The sequence below is a fragment of the Nerophis ophidion genome, linkage group LG07 (assembly GCF_033978795.1).
Source record: "Nerophis ophidion isolate RoL-2023_Sa linkage group LG07, RoL_Noph_v1.0, whole genome shotgun sequence".
Classification (NCBI taxonomy): Eukaryota; Metazoa; Chordata; class Actinopteri; order Syngnathiformes; family Syngnathidae; genus Nerophis; species Nerophis ophidion.
Genome location: NC_084617.1, coordinates 71,285,206 through 71,304,279, shown reverse-complemented (window position 1 = coordinate 71,304,279; position 19,074 = coordinate 71,285,206). Strand labels below are relative to the sequence as shown.

At 39.2% G+C, this 19,074-nt stretch overlaps 1 long non-coding RNA gene across 1 annotated transcript in view; it reads right to left on the bottom strand.

The window, feature by feature from the left end:
- The window catches only part of LOC133555725 (uncharacterized), a 29,639-nt gene extending 11,940 nt beyond the window's left edge, over nucleotides 1-17,699 (bottom strand). The window contains exon 1 of the long non-coding RNA XR_009807390.1: nucleotides 17,554-17,699. This is a non-coding gene — a long non-coding RNA (uncharacterized LOC133555725). The remainder of the gene's footprint in view (nucleotides 1-17,553) is intronic.
- Nucleotides 17,700-19,074: the final 1,375 nt, after the last annotated feature.

The following is a 19,074-nucleotide window of genomic DNA, read 5'->3' as shown; positions in this document are numbered from 1 at the left end:
CATAATATCATCAAAAGGTTCAGAAAATCTGGAGATAGTTAAAAGTAGTTTAAAATCATATTTTAGTAAATGTATTTAGTAAATATTCAATCAAATAAATATGCAGGACAATATACTTTGTGTTTTGTTTTACTCCCTTTTTAGACCAGTTGATCTGCCGTTTCTTTTCTTTTTCTCCTACGTCCCACTCTCCCTTGTGGAGGGGGTCCGGTCCGATCCGGTGGCCATGTACTGCTCGCCTGTGTATCGGCTGGGGACATCTCTGCGCTGCTGATCCGCCTCCGCTTGGGATGGTTTCCTGCTGGCTCCGCTGTGAACGGGACTCTCTCTGCTGTGTTGGATTCGCTTTGGACTGGACTCTCGCGACTGTGTTGGATCCATTATGGATTGAACTTTCACGGTATCATGTTAGACCCGCTCGACATCCATTGCTTTCCTCCTCTCCAAGGTTCTCATTGTCATCATTGTCACCGACGTCCCACTGGGTGTGAGTTTTCCTTGCCCTTATGTGGGCCTACCGAGGATGTCGTAGTGGTTTGTGCAGCCCTTTGAGACACTAGTGATTTAGGGCTATATAAGTAAACATTGATTGATTGATTGATTGATATTTAAGAGTTGATTTTATCGTGCATTTGTATGTTATATTTCCAGGGGACGCAAATGGCACCCATTCGGTGGAATTGCCTAAGTGTATTATTACTAGGAGTGTGGGAAAAAATCGATTTTAAAACGAATCGAATCGTTTACGTTGTGTGATTCAGAATCGATTCTAATTTTTTTAAAAATCGATTTTTTTTTTTAATTAAATTTTTTTTAACGAATTTGAATTTGAAGTGAATTATATTTTTATATAGCGCTTTTCTCAACTGACTCAAAGCGCTTTACATAGTGAAACCCAATATCTAAGTAACATTTTAAAACCAGTGTGGGTGGCACTGGGAGCAGGTGGGTAAAGTGTGTTGCCCAAGGACACAACGGCAGTAACTAGGATGGCGCAAGCGGGGATCGAACCTGCAACCCTCAAGTTGCTGGCACGGCCACTCTACCAACCGAGCTATGCCGCCAGGCGGATCGGTGCGGCGTCTTCAGTAACGCGGACGCTGTACCGATCCGTTGTGGTGAAGAAGGAGCTGAGCCGGATGGCAAAGCTCTCAATTTACCAGTCAATCTACGTTCCCATCCTCACCTATGGTCATGAGCTTTGGGTCATGACCGAAAGGATAAGATCACGGGTACAAGCGGCCGAAATGAGTTTCCTCCGCCGTGTGGCGGGTCTCTCCCTTAGAGATAGGGTGAGAAGCTCTGCCATCCGGGAGGAACTCAAAGTAAAGCCGCTGCTTTAATACGGCAGTGACTAGGATGGTGCAAGCGGGGATCGAACCTGCAACCCTCAAGTTGCTGGCACGGCCACTCTACCAACTGAGCTATACCGCCCCGGTATAGCTCCGGTTAAATCAATCCAACAAACCACGACTCAGCAATACCATAACAATGCAATCCAATTCCAAAACCGAACCAGACCCAGCAACACTCAGAACTGCAATAAACAGAGCAATTGAGAAGACGACACAGAACAAACCAAAAGTAGTGAAACAAAAATGAATATTATCAACAACAGTATCAATATTAGTTATAATTTCCGCATAGCAGTGATTAAAAATCCCTCATTGACATTATCATTAGACATTTATAAAAATGTTTTACACTTGCATCGCATATCATAAGCTTGACAACACACTGTGTCCAATGTTTTCACAAAGATAAAATAAGTCATATTTTTGGTTCATTTAATAGTTAAAATAAATGTACATTATTGCAACAAATTGATAAAATATTGTCCTTTACAATTATATTATTAAAGCTTTTTAAAAAAAAATCTACTACTCTGCTAGCATGTCAGCAGACTGGGGTAGATCCTGCTGAAATCCTGTTTATTGAATGAATACAGAATCGAGAATTGAATCGAATCGAAAAAAATCGATATATCATCGAATCGTGACCCCCAAGAATCGATATTGAATAAAATCGTGATACACCCAAAGATTCACAGCCCTAATTATTACTAACTCAGGCTTAAAATTCACAATTAGCTTGCTTGGATATATCCTTGTTTTTACGGTTTCCAGTCCATCTATCCATCCATTTTCTACCGCTTGTCCCTTTTAATATGAATCGCCGTGTCATTCAGTAATCGACACGTTATAAGCACTCATTCACGAGGCAGCCCTGCTCAAAAGTTGCTGTTCCGAGTTCAGGCTAAAAAAAACCCCAAAAAGAATATTTGTTTATAGGTCAGCGAAATACATTCTTTTTCGAATCTGCTCGGACTGCAAGCGAGACCACGAAAACGTGGTTTCCGGATCATCGCAGATCATCTGGTGATGGGAAACAGTCACAAACACAACGAGCGAATTTGACTCCGCCAGACATTCCGAGCTCGTAGTCTAATTTTGGAACTCTTCTTCCAGGGATGGACGGATGATTTACTTGTAGCAGAATGAGTGGAAGAGCAGAAGGTGGACGCCTTCCAAAGTTTACCACATGATTTGTCAAACATGGTGAAGACAGCGTTAAAGCACAGGCGTGTATGGCGGCCAACGGAACATTCCCACTGGTGTTTTATCGATGGGAGGAGCAATTCTGAAGGGGGAGTGGCCTGTTTCTTTACTATTCATAAACTAAAATAATAAGTTAAAGTACCAATGATTGTCACACACACACTAGGTGTGGTGAAATTTGTCCTCTGCATTTGACCGAACCCCTTGTTCACCCCCTGGGAAGTGAGGGGAGTAGTGAGCAGCAGCGGTGGCCGCGCCCGGGAATATTTTTTGGTGATTTAACCCCCAATTCCAACCCTTGATGCTGAGTGCCAAGCAGGGAGGTAATGGGTCCCATTTTTTTATAGTCTTTAGTATGACTTGGCCGGGGTTTGAACTCACAACCTACCAATCTCAGGGAGGAAACTCTAACCACTAGACCACTGAGTAGGTAATAAGAACTATGAAGTAAACGTTTCTTCCTAATTCACTATTTTTGTCCAACTTGTTTGACCATTATTTCAAGATTTGGTGCAGTGTTTTACAGTCTCCTGCCGGCCCCACTATGGACTGGACTCTCACACTATTATGTTAGATCTACTATGGACTAAACTCTCACTATTATGTTAGATCCACTATGGACTGGACTCTCACACTATTATGTTAGATCCACTATGGACTGGACTCTCACACTATTATGTTAGATCCACTATGGACTGGACTCTCAAACTATTATGTTAGATCTACTATGGACTGGACTCTCTCACTATTACTATGGACCAAACTCTCACTATTATGTTAAATCCACTATGGACTGGACTCTCCCGCTATTATGCTAGATCCACTATGGACTGGACAATGACACCATTATGTTAGATCCACTATGGACTGGACTCTCACACTATTACTATGGACTAAACTCTCACTATTATGTTAGATCCACTATGGACTGGATTCTCCCACTATTATGTTAGATCCACTATGGACTGGACTCTCACACTATCATGTTAGATCCACTATGGACTGGACTCTCACTATTATGTTAGATCCACTATGGACTGGACTCTCACACTATTACGTTAGATCCACTATGGACTGGACTCTCACACTATTATGTTAGATCCACAATGGACTGTACTCTCACACTATCATGTTAGATCCACTATGGACTGGACTATCAAACTATTATGTTAGATCCACTATGGACCGGACTCTCACACTATTATGTTAGATCCACTATGGACTGGACTCTCACACTATTATGTTAGTTCCACTATGGACTGGACTCTCATACTATTATGTTAGATCCATTATGGACTGGACTCTCACACTATTATGTTAGATCCACTATGGACTGGTCTCTCACTATTATAATAGATCCAACATGGACTGGACTCTCACACTATTATGTTAGATCCACTATGGACTGGACTCTCACACTATTATGTTAGATCCACTATGGACTGGATTCTCACTATTATGTTAGATCCACTATGGACTGGCCTCTCACACTATTATGTTAGATCCACTATGGACTGGACTCTCACACTATTATGTTAGTTCCACTATGGACTGGACTCTCATACTATTATGTTAGTTCCACTATGGACTGGACTCTCATACTATTATGTTAGATCCATTATGGACTGGACTCTCACACTATTATGTTAGATCCACTATGGACTGGTCTCTCACTATTATAATAGATCCAACATGGACTGGACTCTCACACTATTATGTTAGATCCACTATGGACTGGACTCTCACACTATTATGTTAGATCCACTATGGACTGGATTCTCACTATTATGTTAGATCCACTATGGACTGGCCTCTCACACTATTATGTTAGATCCACTATGGACTGGACTCTCACAATATTATGCTAGATCCACTATGGACTGGACTCTCACACTATTATGTTAGATCTACTATGGACTAAACTCTCACTATTATGTTAGATCCACTATGGACTGGACTCTCACACTATTATGTTAGATCCACTATGGACTGGACTCTCACACTATTATGTTAGATCCACTATGGACTGGACTCTCAAACTATTATGTTAGATCTACTATGGACTGGACTCTCTCACTATTACTATGGACCAAACTCTCACTATTATGTTAAATCCACTATGGACTGGACTCTCCCGCTATTATGCTAGATCCACTATGGACTGGACAATGACACCATTATGTTAGATCCACTATGGACTGGACTCTCACACTATTACTATGGACTAAACTCTCACTATTATGTTAGATCCACTATGGACTGGATTCTCCCACTATTATGTTAGATCCACTATGGACTGGACTCTCACACTATCATGTTAGATCCACTATGGACTGGACTCTCACTATTATGTTAGATCCACTATGGACTGGACTCTCACACTATTACGTTAGATCCACTATGGACTGGACTCTCACACTATTATGTTAGATCCACAATGGACTGTACTCTCACACTATCATGTTAGATCCACTATGGACTGGACTATCAAACTATTATGTTAGATCCACTATGGACCGGACTCTCACACTATTATGTTAGATCCACTATGGACTGGACTCTCACACTATTATGTTAGTTCCACTATGGACTGGACTCTCATACTATTATGTTAGATCCATTATGGACTGGACTCTCACACTATTATGTTAGATCCACTATGGACTGGTCTCTCACTATTATAATAGATCCAACATGGACTGGACTCTCACACTATTATGTTAGATCCACTATGGACTGGACTCTCACACTATTATGTTAGATCCACTATGGACTGGATTCTCACTATTATGTTAGATCCACTATGGACTGGCCTCTCACACTATTATGTTAGATCCACTATGGACTGGACTCTCACACTATTATGTTAGTTCCACTATGGACTGGACTCTCATACTATTATGTTAGTTCCACTATGGACTGGACTCTCATACTATTATGTTAGATCCATTATGGACTGGACTCTCACACTATTATGTTAGATCCACTATGGACTGGTCTCTCACTATTATAATAGATCCAACATGGACTGGACTCTCACACTATTATGTTAGATCCACTATGGACTGGACTCTCACACTATTATGTTAGATCCACTATGGACTGGATTCTCACTATTATGTTAGATCCACTATGGACTGGCCTCTCACACTATTATGTTAGATCCACTATGGACTGGACTCTCACAATATTATGCTAGATCCACTATGGACTGGACTCTCACACTATTATGTTAGATCCACTATGGACTGGACTCTCACACTATTACGTTAGATCCACTATGGACTGGACTCTCACAATATTATGTTGGATCCACTATGGACTGTACTCTCACACTATTATGTTAGATCCACTATGGACTGGACTCCCACTATTATGTTAGATCCACTATGGACTGGACTCTCACACTATCATGTTAGATCCACTATGGACTAAACTCTCACAATATTATGCTAGATCCACATTGGACTGGACTCTCACACTATTATGTTAGATCCACTATGGACTGGACTCTCACACTATTATGTTAGATCCACTATGGACTGGTCTCTCACTATTATGTTAGATCCACCATGGACTGGACTCTCACACTATTATGTTAGATCCACTATGGACTGGACTCTCACACTATTATGTTAGATCCACTATGGACTGGACTCTCACACTATTACGTTAGATCCACTATGGACTAAACTCTCACAATATTATGCTAGATCCACATTGGACTGGACTCTCACACTATTATGTTAGATCCACTATGGACTAAACTCTCACAATATTATGCTAGATCCACATTGGACTGGACTCTCACACTATTATGTTAGATCCACTATGGACCGGACTCTTACACCATCATGTTAGATCCACTATGGACTGGACTCTCACAATATTATGCTAGATCCACTATGGACTGGACTCTCATTATTATGCTAGATCCTCTATGGACTAGACTCTCACTATTATGTTAGATCCACTATGGACTGGACTCTCACTATTATGTTGGATCCACTATGGACTGAACTCTCACACTATTATGTTAGATCCACTATGGACTAAACTCTCACTATTATGTTAGATCCACTATGAATTGGACTCTCACTATTATGCTAGAACCACTATGGTCTGGACTTTTACACTATTATGTTAGATCCACTATGGACTAAACTCTCACTATTATGTTAGATCCACTATGGACTGAACTCTCACACTATTATGTTAGATCCACTATGGACTGGACTCTCACTATTATGTTAGATCCACTATGGACTGGACTCTCACTATGATGTTAGATCCACTATAGACTGGACTATCACAATATTATGCTAGATCCACTCGATGTCCATTGCACCGGTCCCATTGGGTTGAGTTTTTCCTTGCCGTGATGTGGGATTTGAACCGAGGATGTCGTTGTGGCTTGTGCAGCCCTTTGAGACACTAGTGATTCATGGCTATATAAATAAATATTGATTGATGTACTGATGACTCCAGACTAGAGAACTGATGTTTTGGTCAATATGTGGTCCTTTTCCGCAATTAATTCCCTGCTGTACAGTTTTAGTGTTGGTGTGAGCGGCCATTACGACCAGGGAGGTACTTCCACTGACGGGCAGGAGAACATCAGATTTACAGTTATGGATCCGGAATGTGATTTGCAGTCTGTGTGAAATGGGAAGAAAGACGAGCTTGGCAGTCCGGAAAGGAGGGATGACTTGTCTTCATCTTCACTCTTTCCTCATCATTGACCACAACTACCATCAGTCCGTGTTTCCATTCACTAGAAAATGCTACTTGGATCATCTGACAGAGATGAGTAACCCAGGCTATGTCTTTGCATAATCTTTGTACAAAACCCCAAACCAGTAAAGTTGGCACGTTGTGTAAACGCTAAACAAAAACAGAATACAATGATTTTTCAAATCCCTTTAGAGCTATATTCAAGACTTCAAAGACAAGAACGTTCGAATTGGAAAACTTTATTTTTTGCAAGTGTTAGCTAATTTGGAATTTGATGCCTGCACATGCTTTAAAAAAATCTAGCAGAAGTGTCAAAAAATACTGAGAAAGTTGAAGAATGCTCATCAAACGCTTATTTGGAACTTCCCACAGGTGAACAAGCTAATTGGGAACAGGTGTGTTACGTGGTGGTCGCATGGCCACGCTGGTTCGATTGATTGATTGAAACTTTTATTAGCAGATTGCACAGTACAGAATAATTATGTATATAGTATCACACAACTCTTATGCTTAAGGGTTGTTGTTATAGTTGTTATTAATTCCGCTGAAGTGGTATTTTTCTTTGTTTGTGCAAAGCTGACAATCCAAAAGATTGCAAGCCAATCTTGTTTTTGATTGATTGATTGATTGATTGATTGATTGATTGATACTTTTATTAGTAGATTGCACAGTACAGTACATATTCCGTACAGTTGACCGCTAAATGGCAACACCCGAATACGTTTTTGAACTTGTTTAATTCGTTAATGAATTCAGGGTACAATTCATGGTAGTGCAGGTAGGATAAAGGTTTTCATTATTATTAAGGCGGGATCAAAACTACAAAACTGAGGACGCTAACAAGCGTGGAACTAAAAAAAACACAAACTAGTGTTTAGAAAAATCACTAGAGCGAGGAGAAAAAACAGGAGAATGTTAAAATAATTATGTATATAGTATCACACAACTCTTATGCTTAAGGGTTGTTGTCATAGTTATTAATAATTGTGCTGAAGTGGTATTTTTCTTTGTTTGTGCAAAGCTGGCAATCCAAAAGATTGCAAGCCAATCTTGTTTTTGATTGATTGATTGATACTTTTATTAGTAGATTGTACAGTACAGTACATATTCCGTACAGTTGACCGCTAAATGGCAACACCCGAATAAGTTTTTCAACTTGTTTAATTCGTTAATGAATTCATGGTACAATTCATGGTAGTGCAGGTCGGATAAAGGTTTTCATTATTATTAAGGCGGGATCAAAACTACGAAACTGAGGACGCTAACAAGCGTGGAACTAAAAAAATCACAATGTTACCAAGGGTGAAAAACGAGGAATATTAGTGTTTAGAAAAATCACTCGAGCGAGGAGAAAAACCAGGAGAACTGGTAGAATAATTATGTATATAGTATCACTCAACTCTTATGCTTAAGGGTTGTTGTTATAGTTGTTAATAATTGTGCTGAAGTGGTATTTTTCTTTGTTTGTGCAAAGCTGGCAATCCAAAAGATTGCAAGCCAGTCTTGTTTTTGATTGATTGATACTTTTATTAGTAGATTGCACAGCACAGTACATATTCCGTACAGTTGACCGCTAAATGGCAACACCCGAATAAGTTTTTGAACTTGTTTAATTCGTTAATGAATTCAGGGTACAATTTATGGTAGTGCAAGTAGGATAAAGGTTTTCATTATTATTAAGGTAGGATCAAAACTACAAAACTGAGGACGCTAACAAGCGTGGAACTACAAAAAACACAATGTTACCAAGGGTGAAAAACGAGGAATACTAGTGTTTAGAAAAATCATTAGAGCGAGGAGAAAAACCAGGAGAACTGTTAGAATAATTATGTATATAGTATCACACAACTCTTATGCTTAAGGGTTGTTGTTACAGTTATTAATAATTGTGCTGAAGTGGTATTTTTCTTTGTTTGTGCAAAGCTGGCAATCCAAAAGATTGCAAGCCAATCTTGTTTTTGATTGATTGATTGATTGATTGATTGATTGATACTTTTATTAGTAGATTGTACAGTACAGTACTTATTCCGTACAGTTGACCGCTAAATGGCAACACCCGAATAAGTTTTTGAACTTGTTTAATTCGTTAATGAATTCATGGTACAATTCATGGTAGTGCAGGTAGGATCAAGGTTTTCATTATTATTAAGGCAGTATCAAAACTACAAAACTGAGGACGCTAACAAGCGTGGAACTAAAAAAAACACAATGTTACCAAGTGTGAAAAACGAGGAATACTACTGTTTGGAAAAATCACTAGAGCGAGGAGAAAAATCAGGAGAACTGTTAGAATAATTATGTATATAGTATCACACAACTCTTATGCTTAAGGGTTGTTGTTATAGTTATTAATAATTGTGCTGAAGTGGTATTTTTCTTTGTTTGTGCAAAGCTGGCAATCCAAAAGATTGCAAGCCAGTCTTGTTTTTGATTGATTGATACTTTTATTAGTAGATTGCACAATACAGTACATATTCCGTACAGTTGACCACTAAATGGCAACACCCGAATAAGTTTTTGAACTTGTTTAATTCGTTAATGAATTCATGGTACAATTCATGGCAGTGCAGGTAGGATCAAGGTTTTCATTATTATTAAGGCGGGATCAAAACTACAAAACTGAGGACGCTAACAAGCGTGGAACTAAAAAAAACACAATGTTACCAAGTGTGAAAAACGAGGAATACTACTGTTTGGAAAAATCACTAGAGCGAGGAGAAAAATCAGGAGAACTGTTAGAATAATTATGTATATAGTATCACACAACTCTAATGCTTAAGGGTTGTTGTTATAGTTATTAATAATTGTGCTGAAGTGGTATTTTTCTTTGTTTGTGCAAAGCTGGCAATCCAAAAGATTGCAAGCCAGTCTTGTTTTTGATTGATTGATACTTTTATGAGTAGATTGTACAGTACAGTACATATTCCGTACAGTTGACCAATAAATGGCAACACCCTAGTAAGTTTTTGAACTTGTTTAATTCGTTAATGAATTCAGGGTACAATTCATGGTAGTGCAGGTAGGATAAAGGTTTTCATTATTATTAAGGCGGGATCAAAACTACAAAACTGAGGACGCTAACAAGCGTGGAACTACAAAAAACACAATGTTACCAAGGGTGAAAAACGAGGAATACCAGTTTTTAGAAAAATCACTAGAGCGAGGAGAAAAACCAGGAGAACTGGTAGAATAATTATGTATATAGTATCACACAACTCTTATGCTTAAGGGTTGTTGTTATAGTTATTAATAATTGTGCTGAAGTGGTATTTTTCTTTGTTTCGTGCAAAGCTGGCAATCCAAAAGATTGCAAGACATTCTTGTTTTTTATTGATTGATTGATTGATTGATTGAAACTTTTATTAGTAGATTGTACAGTACAGTACATATTCCGTACAATTGACCACTGAATGGTAACACCCGACTAAGTTTTTCAACTTGTTTAAGTCGGGGTCCACGTAAATCAATTCATGGTAACATAAATCAATTCATGGTGGCCCTGCGATGAGGTGGTGACTTTTCCAGGGTGTACCACGCCTTCCTCCCGCTTGTAGCTGAGATAGGCTCAAGCGTCACGGTAATATCATTATCTGTATCCAGGAACGCCCGAACATCGCCGTGGCACAGACAGAGCAGAGACAAGGCGATATCACCAGTGTCAACACATTTACATTTCTTGTATAATCCTATATTGTGTCTAACTGGAGCTGTCGAGATTACCCCCTTTCTCTCAGCGACAGCTTCGGTGATGTAACTAGGGACCTCCAAGATACCTAGAGGAAGCACGTGGGCTGGACTTTATAGCAAAGTTTAGATCTGTAACTAGAATATAGCCCAAAAAACGTCTCTCCTCAATAGAGCCGAATTGAACTCTGTCTCTGCATGATTCCTTGCTTTTTGCCTGTTTAATAGATGTTATCAGTGTTTGAACTTCACAAGAACAAAATAGTTGCTTCTGGTAAACATTTACCAAGCAACTAGTGCTGGGTGACAGAAAACTATAAAGGGGAATGATCAACCAAAACACCTGGTGGGGACACTAATTGCTAAACGAAGACAGGTGCGGAGAATCAGTGCCCATGGAAACCAACATCAAACAGGGAAAGAGGGCACACCCAGGAAACAGACTAAAACAGGAAAACTACCAAACATAAATCATAACGGATCATGACAAGGTGGGTGCCATGATTGGGTATAAAAGCAGCTTCCAGAATAAAAATGAGCCGAAATTTTTGAATGAAAGAAACTGCTGTTCTAGATGTGTCCACCAGATGTCGCAATAGCAATTCTTCGTAGATGATGTTACATATGTAAAAAACAAATATAACCACGTGTTAGTACATCAGTCGAGGAAAATGACTACAGAAACAACATACTGCAATTTGATTTTGATATTTTTTTTATCTTGATAGATTGAAGATGTTGTAATTATGAAGATATCTTACTTATAAGAATCCTATTTCGCGGAGATTCGTTTACCAAATACCGTATTTCCTTGAATTGTCGCCGGGGCGCTAATTATTTTAAAACCTCTTCTCACTCCGGCGTTTACCAAAGGCATGCGGTAAATGTATGCCTACGCTTATAAATTTGAGTGTGATGTAAGCACATTTAATTAAAAAAAACGTTATTATGGTCTTACCTTTACTTATAAATGAAGTCCTTGCGCAGCTGCTTCTGATCGAAAGCATCGATAACCTGTTTATAGAAGTCTTCCTTATCTTTCTTCAGTTCTAAAAGTCTCTCTGTCTCGATGGAGATCTTTCTTTATTACCTCCTGCTTCGATTGAAAGTCCAGTTTAGAAAACTGTTTTATTTTAGGTATGTTAAAAGTGCAAGCGAGAGGAAAAAATAAACAATCGCTCCTCACTCTTGCTGTTTGTTGTCACTTCTTCTAAAGCCGAGTAGTCGCAAGAGGGATCACTAGCGCCCTCTACCACCAGGAGGCGGGAGTCATTTAATGACTCATATTTGACACACGCAGCTACGGTATATTAATAAAACATAGCTTCTTACTGTTCTTTTTAGCATATTCAATAGCTTGGATCTTAAATCCTACTGAATAGCTCTTAATCTTCTTCCCTTTATGCGATTTCAAATTATTAAAATCAGCCTCCTCCATTTTGAAAATGATGACAGGTGAAGTGTCACTCGTGACGTGACGAGTTTGACCCGGTGGAAATTCTAGGCATATGTTAATTATTTGGCGAAACGAGTTTGACCCGGCGTTAATCCTGAGCCGGCTGTAATGCTAAGCATGCGTTAATTTTTTTGCGAAACGATTTTGACCCGGCAGTAATTCTAGGCAGGCGCATACTATATACTATAATTCAAGGAAATACGGTAATATAAATGATAATTATAAATGAATCGTCCCGTATTTGAAATAAACAGAGCATTACAAAAAGTTAAGTTAAAGTACCAATGATTGTCACACACAGACTCGGTGTGGCAAAAATATTCTCTGCATTTGACCCATCACCCTCGATCACCCCCTGGGAGGTGAGGGGAGCAGTGAGCACTAGCGGTGGACGCGCCTAGAATAATTTTTGGGTGACTTAACCCCCAATTCCAACCTATGATGCTGAGTGCCAACCAGGAAGGGTAATGGGCCAAATTTTTTTTTATAGTTTTTGGTATTGAACTCCCAACCTACCGATCTCAGGCCACTGAATACATCACAAAAAGCAGAGTAAAACCCGATATATAGCAGATCCTGTACATTCTCAGGTGAAGAGATACAGTACAGGGGAGTATATTTGAGATTTGACTATGAGTTTCCAACAGTACATTTAAAACCGCATCTGGCCAACTGCCACGGACACCTCGTTTATTGTAGCCAACCTCAAAGACTTTTAAAAAGATCAAAGTTCCAGTATATGAATTCTAGGCTACGTTCCCAACTCAACTCCCCTTTTCTCTGGCTTTCTTCTGCAAACTGTACTCTGATGCCACATGGATCAAACGAGGACACACACATACAATCTGCCAAATTCACACCCAATCAGTCATATTGCAAAGGTTCTCAAAATTCCAACTGTTCTTAGTCCTGCTGGAATAGACTGGATTGTACTCAGGTTTCAGTTTCCCTTAGAGCGGAAGGTATGAATGTCCTTTAAATTCACCCCAAATGTATCCTTCAGTCCAAACTTTTAGCTTTAATACTGGCTCACATCAGTTTACACCCAAAGGTTTCGAGGATGCAAATTTCCAACTTCCTAAACTGGCATACCACTCTAAGATCGTAATCTGCTTCTCCTTCAGCCATCTTGTTGCATTGGTAAGTTCTGAGTCATTGCCATGCTAGAAGACGAATCCATTTCTCATTTTCAGTTTCCTGACTGATTCCAGGAGGTTTTTATTCAATATGTATTGAGCAGCCAAGTGGGAAAACTCCCAGTAACGGCTAGTCCACCCCTGGGGTAAGCATACAAAAATACTACTAACTGCGCTGTATATACAAAACCCAAAACCAGTGAAGTTGTCAAGGTTTACATTGCAAATAAAAACACAACACAACGATTTGAAAATCCTTTCCAACCTTTTTATTTTTTATTTTTAAAACTCACTTTCTGGGTGTTGTTGATAAATGGCTTTCGCTTGGAATAATACATATTTCAACTTGTTTAAGTCGAGGTCCACGTAAATCACTTCATGGTACACATATATACTATCAGCATATTACAGTTAACACAGGCATTCAATGTTGGTTTTCAGCCTTGCCGCTTACCTGCAGTGATTTCTCCAGATTCCCTGAACCTTTTGATGATGTTACGGACTGCCAATGCCACTCTGGGATCTTAATGTGCTCCTCCTTATGCCATCTTGTTGCATTGGTAAGTTCTGAGTCATTGCCATGCTAGAAGACAAATCCATTTCTCATTTTCAGTTTCCTGACTGATTCCAGGAGGTTTTTATCCAATATGTATTGAGCAGCCAAGTGGGAAAACTCCCAGTAACGGCCAGTCCACCTCTGGGGTAAACATACGAAAATACTACTAACTGCACTGTTTATAAAAAACCCAAAACCAGTGAAGTTGGCAAGGTTTACATTGCAAATAAAAACACAATACAAATATTTGCAAATCCTTTTCAACCTTTTTATTTTTTACTCACTTTCTGGGTGTTGTTGATAAATGGCTCTCGCTTTGCATGGTACATATTTCAACTTGTTTAAGTCGGGGTCCACGTAAATCAATTCATGGTACAAATATATACTATCAGCATATTACAGTCACCACAGGCATTCAATGTTGGTTTTCAGCCTTGCCGCTTACCTGCAGTGATTTCTCCAGATTCCCTGAACCTTTTGATGATGTTACGGACTGCCAATGCCACTCTAAGATATTAATGTGCTTCTCCTTCAGCCATCTTGTTGCATTGGTAAGTTCTGAGTCATTGCCATGCTAGAAGACGAATCCATTTCTCATTTTCAGTTTCCTGACTGATTCCAGGAGGTTTTTATCCAATATGTATTGAGCAGCCAAGTGGGAAAACTCCCAGTAACGGCTAGTCCACCCCTGGGGTAAACATACAAAAATACTACTAACTGCGCTGTATATACAAAACCCAAAACCAGTGAAGTTGTCAAGGTTTACATTGCAAATAAAAACACAACACAATGATTTGAAAATCCTTTCCAACCTTTTTATTTTTTATTTTTAAAACTCACTTTCTGGGTGTTGTTGATAAATGGCTTTCGCTTGGAATAATACATATTTCAACTTGTTTGAGTCGAGGTCCACGTAAATCACTTCATGGTACACATATATACTATCAGCATATTACAGTTAACACAGGCATTCAATGTTGGTTTTCAGCCTTGCCGCTTACCTGCAGTGATTTCTCCAGATTCCCTGAACCTTTTGATGATGTTACGGACTGCCAATGCCACTCTAGGATCTTAATGTGCTTCTCCTTATGCCATCTTGTTGCATTGGTAAGTTCTGAGTCATTGCAACGCTAGAAGACGAATCCATTTCTCATTTTCAGTTTCCTGACTGATTGCAGGAGGTTTGTATCCAATATGTGATCAGCCAAGTGGGAAAACTCCCAGTAACGCCCAGTCCACCCCTGGGGTAAACATACAAAAATACTACTAACTGCACTGTTTATAACAAACCCAAAACCAGTGAAGTTGGCAAGGTTTACATTGCAAATAAAAACACAATACAAATATTTGCAAATCCTTTTCAACCTTTTTATTTTTTTATTTTTTACTCACTTTCTGGGTGTTGTTGATAAATGGCTTTCGCTTGGAATAATACATATTTCAACTTGTTTAAGTCGAGGTCCACGTAAATCACTTCATGGTACACATATATACTATCAGCATATTACAGTCACCACAGGCATTCAATGTTGGTTTTCAGCCTTGCCGCTTACCTGCAGTGATTTCTCCAGATTCCCTGAACCCTTTGATGATGTTACGGACTGCCAAAGCCACTCTAGGATCTTAATGTGCTTCTCCTTATGCCATCTTGTTGCATTGGTAAGTTCTGAGTCATTGCCATGCTAGAAGACAAATCCATTTCTCATTTTCAGTTTCCTGACTGATTCCAGGAGGTTTTTATCCAATATGTATTGAGCAGCCAAGTGGGAAAACTCCCAGTAACGGCCAGTCCACCCCTGGGGTAAACATACAAAAATACTACTAACTGCACTGTTAATAAAAAAAAAAAAAACAGTGAAGTTGGCAAGGTTTACATTGCATATAAAAACACAATACAATGATTTGAAAATCCTTTCCAACCTTTTTATTTTTTATTTTTAAAACTCACTTTCTGGGTGTTGTTGATAAATGTCTTTCGCTTTGCATGGTACATATTTCAACTTGTTTAAGTCGGGGTGCAAGTAAATCAATTCATGGTACAAATATATACTATCAGCATATTACAGTCACCACAGGCATTCAATGTAGGTTTTCAGCCTTGCCGCTTACCTGCAGTGATTTCTCCAGATTCCCTGAACCTTTTGATGATGTTACGGACTGCCAATGCCACTCTAGGATCTTAATGTACGTCTTCTTCAGCCATCTTGTTGCATTGGTAAGTTCTGAGTCATTGCCATGCTAGAAGATAAATCCATTTCTCATTTTCAGTTTCCTGACTGATTCCTGGAGGTTTTTATCCAAGATTTATTGATCAATCGGCCTATTATTGATCAAACTCCCAGTATTCGTAACGGCCAGTACACCCATCGGGCAAACATAAAAAAATACTACTAACGGCACTGTAAATACAAAACCCAAAACCAGTGAAGTTGGCAAGGTGTAAATTGCAAATAAAAACACTGCGTATCCTTTTCAACCTTTATTTTAATTTTTTTCATTTTTACTCACTTTCTGGGTGTTGTTGACAAATGGCGTTCACTTTGCATTATAGAGTTTTAACTTGCACTTACAGATGTAGCGACCAACTGTAGTTACTGATAGTGGTTTTCTGAAGTGTTCCTGAGCCCGTGTGGTGATATCCTTTACACACTGATGTCGCTTTATGGTAAAGTATCGCCTAAGGGATCGAAGGTCATTGATTGATTGATTGAAGCTTTTATTAGTAGATTGCACAGTACAGTAAATATTCCGTACAATCGACCACTAAATGGTAACACTCGAATACGTTTTTCAACTTTGTTTAAGTCGGGGTCCACGTTAATCAATTCATATACAATCAGCATGATACAGTCATCACAGGCGTTCAATGTTGGTTTTCAGCCTTGCCGCTTACCTGCAGTGATTTCTCCATATTCCTTGAACATTCGGATGATGTTACGGACCGTAGATGGCGAAATCCCTAAATTTCTCGCAATAGCTCGTTGAGAAATGTTGTTCTTAAACTGTTCTTAAATTTGCTCAGGCATTTTGTTGACCAAGTGGTGATCCTCGACCCATCCTTGTTTGTGAATGACTGAGCATTTCATGAGAGCTATTTTTTTACCCAATAATGGCACCAACCGATCCCGCCTATAAGTAGTCTGCTTTAATCGCATAATTACACAGTATTCCGGACATCTGTGTTGCTGAATCTTTTGCAATTTGTTCAATGAATAATGGAGACGTCAAAGAAGAAAGATGTAGGTGGGAAGCGGTGTATTGCGGCCGCCTTTAGCAACACAAACACAGCCGGTGTTTCCTTGTTCACATTCCCGAAAGATGACGGTGAAGCTTTACTATGGAACAGAGCGGTCAAGCCAACATGGTTCCCTACCACTTGTCAACCGGCAGGTTTCGGTGAGAAAATGGTTGTAATAAGTCGGCTCTTACCGTAGACATGAGCGGAGAGCTTGCGTCGTTCCTCCTGCTGTTCGTCCACCGACCGCCCCAACCGTCGGATACTTCCATTGTGGATAAAGAAGGAAACATTTTTTTTTTTTAAATCTCAGCCCGGCCCAACCGGCTGCCTTCGCCTCGTTGTGGCGGTCACTACACCTGTGGCCACACCCCTCCGACTTTCAGGTTGTACAGGTAAAACCATATAATCTCACTAAAACACCAGTAACACAATAAGCAGATAAGGCAGGGGTCTGTAACCTTTTTGGCTGACAGAGCCATGAAAGCCAAATATTTCAAAATGTATTTCCGTGAGAGCCATCTAATATTTTTTTAACACTGAATACAACTAAATGAGTGCATTTTTAAGTAAGACCAACATTTTGAGAGTATAATAAGTCTCTTATTATTTTTAATAACATCGTTATTCTAAATCTAACCAATAATAAATATAATACTTCTTACCATTAATGCAACTTCTTGAACAGGTGCGATAAAATGCATGAGAATGTTTTATAATTTGAATGTTATTTTTAACCACAGTGATTATGAGCGTTATTATTAATTACTTATCATGTTGAGCAATGTCAGCGAAGATTTATCTGAGAGCCAGATGCAGTCATCAAAAGAGCCACATCTGGCTCTAGAGCCATAGGTTCCCTACCCCTGAGATAAGGGATTTTCTAGAATTATCCTAGTAAATGTGTCTAATAACATCTGAATCGCTCCCACTGCCCTCAAATTTTTTTTTATTGTTATTATTTTTTTTAGTTCTTCCCTCTCACTTTCCTCATCCACGAATCTTTCATCCTCGCTCAAATTAATGGGGAAATCGTCGCTTTCTGGGTCCGAATCGTTCTTATAATAAAGCGTTAACAAAATGTCTTTATTTTTATAATATAGTGTTACATTTTTATAATATAGCGTTAACAAAACATCTGTGTTAATCATGACCCCGGAAGTAAATGGGGGGGGAAAGGTTTTTGTAGAGGGAAGAAATTTGGCGTGACACTGCCTTTAGCATCCGAAACACAGCCGGTGTTTCTTTGTTTGTTGGGAAAATTTAACACAGAGCGGTCGAGCGAACATGTTTTTCTACGTCAACCAGCAAGTTTTTGGATGGGAAAATTGTGATATTTTATTTTATTTTATTTTGTTTTTATTTTATTTATTTATTTATTTCGGCAATCTTCACATAAAACAAAGAACAACAACAAAAAAAGAAGAAAAAAAAACCCACTCATTTGAGCAATGATTGAGCCGAAAGGGTGTAGGTTGAAGCAACGCTTATATAAACCTACCCCATCACAACAAGAACAACATATTAAGTCGGCTCTTACCGGAGGCTTGAGCGGATTACTGGACCTCCTCTTGTAGCTGTCAAAAAGGCAGCTGTGATCTTGGCTCCTCGGCTTCTCTCAGAGACACTGGCGTTCACCGCAGCCATCCGACTTTCAGGTGTGACTTTAGAATCTCACTAAAATACTATTAACACAATAAGCAGATAAGGGATTT